The following is a 5037-nucleotide window of genomic DNA, read 5'->3' as shown; positions in this document are numbered from 1 at the left end:
CGTGTTTTTGGCATTCGCTACTGTGGACTGATTTTGGACTTGCTTTTTGGAATTTTCTCAGTATGTCTGATTCAAATGTGAGTGTGAGAATGTGTGTGAATGTAGGCTGCAGGGTGAGGATACCGAAAGCTTCGGTTGATCCTCACACTGTATGTCGTAAATGTAGGGGGTTTCAGTGTTCTGCTACTAATACTTGTCATGAATGCGAGGGATTAAATGCAGAAGAATGGAAGACTTTAACTTCTTATTTGAAGAAGTTAGAGAAGGATAGGGTTAGACGTCTGAAAGGTGTGAGTTCAAGGCCTATTGAGCCTTTTATTGATACTTTTTCTAATCCTAATGATTTAGGGCGCCAGTTAGGACGCCTTTTGAGAGCGAAGCGTCTTCCAGGCGCGAGGCGTCATCCGGACGTCAGCAGCCACACAAGCGGGAGGCGTCAGCCAGGACGCTTGGCGGACGAGAAGCGTCATCCAAGCGGAAAGCGTCATCCATTTATGGAGAGAAGCCTGAGCTTTTGGCGCCTTCCAGGACTATTAAAGCGGGGAAAGAAAGGAGGAATATCATTCCCTTAGCCCCTCTCCTATAGGAGTTTTGTCTCCTCCAGAGGAAAGACGTACGGATTTGGCAGCGGAGACTCAATTAGATCCCGAGTTAGAAGTAGACTCGGAGGAAGAGTATCAAGGAAGAGAAGGACTGTCGAACTATAAAGTTTTGACTGCCTTGCTTCTAGAGGAGTATGGAGACGACTTGACTCCTGCCGCTCCTCCTTCTCCGCGCTCTCTTTTCTCGAGTGCTAAGACGAAGAAATCTTCGTCTTTTCTCAGAATGAAGCCCGCCATTTCGATGAAGAGGGCTCTTCAGTCCTTAGACTCTTGGATGAAGTCTAAGAAGGAGTTAGTCAGAACGGTCTTCTGCATGCCTCCAGCGAGACTAGCTGGTAAAAGAGGCATTTGGTATCAGACGGGAGAGAATATGGGTATTGCTCTTCCGTCTAACGTCAGAAGCGGACTTTTCGACCTTAGTTGCCGCTTCACGTAGACAAGGTTTGAACTCGGCACGTATTACTTTGGGGCATTTTCAGAACTGACCATCTCCTCAAGGGACTCTTTCATGTATTGGAAGTTTTCAACTTCTTAGATTGGTCCCTTGGGTGAGTCCAAGAAAGCCCATGATTCTGAAGGACTCGAACCAGAAGTCCTTTTGTGCATTTTGTCTTGTATAGACAAAGCGGTTCAGGATGGCTCGGTTGAGATCTCCTCTTTGTTTGGAGCAGGTCTTCTAAAAAAGAGGACAGTATATAGTGCCTTTTTAACCAAAGCAGTCTCCCACGCTCAGAGGGCAGCGCTGCTGTATTCGCCTTTGTCTGACTTTTTGTTCCCTTCTCAGTTGGTGAAGGACATTGCTCGTTCATTAACTGAGAAGGCGACTCAAGACCTTCTGACGCAGTCAGCAAGGAAGAAGAAGCCTGCTTCTACACCTGACAAGAAAGGACCGAGTACATCTGTTCAGCCCTTTCGAGGTGGCCCGACCTCCAGACCTCCCGCAAGAAGGAAGGCTCCTGAGAAGAGAGGTAGGTCTGCCTTTCGTCCCTTTAAAAAGGGAAAGTGATGCTTCTCTCCTCCAAGCAACCCTTAGTAGGTGGCCAGGCTCCTGGGATTTGTTTTGGATGCCTGGACACTTATAAAATGCAGACCGCGTCATCGTTCATCCGGTAATTAAGGAAGGGACTATCAGTTATCCCTTTTCCTGAACAACCGCCTCCCCTAACGTCAACACCAACGGGAACTAACAGCCAACGTACAAGGATCCTGTGCTGAGGGATACTCTTCGATCGATGGTGGAACAAATGTGGGACAAGAGAGCGATAGAACTAGTACTGGATCAAAACTCCCCCGGGGTTTTACAATCGCCTTTTTCTGGTTGCAAAGGCCTCGGGAGGCTGGAGACCAGTACTAGACGTCAGCTCTCTGAACAAATTTGTTCGGAGGAGAAGTTCTCAATGGAGACTTCTGCCTCGTCCTTGCGTCATTGCGACAAGGAGATTGGATGGTGTCTCTAGATCTCCAGGACGCCTATTTTCACGTCCCGATCCACCCTTCATCGAAGAAGTACCTCCGTTTCATGACGGGGGGAAGGATCTTTCAGTTCAGAGCCTTGTGTTTCGGCCTGTCCACAGCTCCTCAGGTCTTCACAAGCCTGATGAAAAATGTGGCGAGGTTTCTTCACCTCAAAGGAGTAAATATCTCTCTGTATCTGGACGACTGGCTCATCAGGGCCAGATCAGAGAGACAGTGCTTGGAGGACCTTACGTTAACTTTAGATCTGATCAGAGCGTTGGGATTACTCGTGAACCTCGAGAAGTCGCAGCTGACCCCCAGACAGAACTTAGTCTATCTGGGATTCAGATGGATTCTCGGGGTTTTCGAGTATTTCCTTCGCAAGAGAGAATCGCAAAAGGTTTGCAGATAGTCTCTCTCTTCTTAAGGAAGGAACAGATGTCGGCGAGGGAATGGTTGAGCCTTCTAGGGACCCTTTCCTCGCTCGAACAGTTCTTCCCACTAGGAAGACTTCATTTACGTCCGCTTCAATTCTTCCTCAAGAGGTCTTGGAGTTGGAAAACTGGACAACTTTCGGACGCCTTTCCCATTCCAGTGGAGATAAAACTGCACTTGGAATGGTGGTTGCCCCCTCTGAAAGAGAACAAAGGGATCTCTCTAAAAATCCAGAACCCAGACCTAGTGTTGTACTCCGACGCGTCGGAGAAAGGTTGGGGAGCAACATTAGGCTCGAAGGTGTCAGGCACCTGGGAACCAGCGCAGGTGTCTTGGCACATAAACTGCAAAGAGCTCTTCGCCGTACATCTGGCTTTGAAGAGTCTAGAACCTCTGGTTTTCGAACAAAGTAGGTGCAAGTAAACGTGGACAACACCACGGCACTTGCCTACATTCGAAAACAAGGAGGGACTCACTCCTCGTTCCTTTACGAGCTGACGAAAGACCTTTTGCTTTGGACGTCTCAGAGGAACATCTCCCTTCTTACAAGGTTCGTTCAGGGAGTAAAGAATGTGAGGGCGGACAGACTCAGCAGGAGGAACCAGGTCCTTCATACAGAGTGGACCCTACACGAGGAGGTGTGTCAAGATCTCTGGTCGTTGTGGGGGACACCTCATGTGGATCTCTTCGCCACATTCATCTCCAAAAGGCTGGCAGTCTTTTGCTCGGTCGTGGAAGACCCAAGAGCTCTTATGGTAGACGCCTTCCTGCTAGATTGGTCTCGCGTAGACGTCTATGCTTTTCCTCCATTCAAAATCCTGGGACTAGTACTGAAAAGTTTGTGGCGTCAAAGGAGACGAGGATGACATTGATAGCCCCCTTTGGCCGGCCCAAGATTGGTTTCACGGAGGTGGTAGAGTGGATCGTAGACTTTCCCAGATCCCTACCAAGAAGGATGGATCTTCTCAGACAGCCACACTTCAAGAGGTATCATCAAAACCTCCCCGCTCTCGCTCTGACTGCCTTTCGACTATCGAAAGACTCGTCAGAGCGAGAGGGTTTTCTCGCAAAGTTGCAAGCGCGATCGCGAGAGCACGCAGAACCTCCACTAGGCAAGTATATCAGTCGAAGTGGGAGGTTTTTAGAAGGTGGTGTAGAACTAAGAAGTTGTCCTCCTCCACTACCTCTATAGCGGAAATTGCTGATTTCCTTCTATTCCTGAGAGAGCAATCTCATCTAGCTGTATCCACAATAAAGGGATGCAGAAGTATGCTCTCGGCAGTCTTCAGGAATAGAGGATTAGATCTGGCAGATAATAAAGATCTCCACGATCTCATAAGGTCCTTTGAGACTTCAAAGTCTAAGGAACCGGTCCCTCCTAACTGGAACCTAGACGTGGTTCTCAAGTTTCTTTCATCTGAAAGGTTCGAACCTCCTCATCTGGCATCGTTTAGAGACATCACCAGAAAATGCCTATTCCTATTATCTTTAGCTACGGCAAAGAGAGTTAGTGAATTACATTTGCTCTGCAGAGGATAAAGTAGGTTTCAAGGGAGACTCAGCTATTTGCTTGTTTAAGACCCTGTTTTTAGCTAAGAATGAGAATCCCTCGAATCCCTGGCCTAAGTCATTCGAAGTCAAAGGCATATCGAGTCTCGTAGGAAGAGAAGCAGAAAGACCTCTATGCCCTGTAAGAGCTCTAAAGTTCTACATTCAGAGAAAGCATCAGATGGGAGGCTCTAGACAAGGTCTTTGGTGCGCGGTAAAAGACCCCACAAGACTGATGTCCAAGAATGCTCTGGCATTCTTTGTGAGGAACGTCATTACAGACGCGCATAAGGTCTGTCCTGACGAAGAGTTGCGACTGTTGAAAGTTAAAGCTCATGAAGTGAGAGCAGTAGCGACGTCTCTCTCGTTTCATAAGAATATGTCGCTTAAAAACATCATAGATACGACATTTTGGAGATGCACTCAGTATTTGCATCTCATTACTTGAAAGACGTTCGTGTGACATATGAGAAGTGTTTTTCTCTGGGTCCTTTCGTATCGGCGGATACATTCTGGGTACGGGAGCCGACACCAATCCTTAAAGTATATACTTTTCTTCTTTTTAGATATGGTCTGGAGTCCTCTTGAACAATGGAGGACTTGGTTTAGCACGGGCGGCCGTCTATGTTGTTCAGTAAGAGAATCTTGTCATAATCTAATTAGATGAGTATAATTTTTTTTTTTTTTTAGAAAATTATGTATGTGTGCGTAGTGGTTTTGAGTTACGGTTGTTGTGAAGAGTCGGGGATAACTCGGAACAATCTTTAGTTCTAACATATGGTTAGGATCAGGTGGTCGGGATTGGTTGTGTGCTCCTTCATAAGGTGTATTGTCATATAAGTGGATCAGCACCCATTGACAAAGTCCTTTCAGGCTCTGCCGAGTAAGCGGATAAGACCCCATCGGCAGACCCACAAGAACTCTTGGCCATAGATCATATATCTCACTAAAGTTTCTTGAGGTGATGCAGACTACTGGGCAAACACCCACGAAGTCT

Source organism: Macrobrachium nipponense, chromosome 19 (assembly GCF_015104395.2).
Source record: "Macrobrachium nipponense isolate FS-2020 chromosome 19, ASM1510439v2, whole genome shotgun sequence".
Taxonomy (NCBI): Eukaryota; Metazoa; Arthropoda; class Malacostraca; order Decapoda; family Palaemonidae; genus Macrobrachium; species Macrobrachium nipponense.
This window is presented reverse-complemented; position numbering follows the sequence as displayed.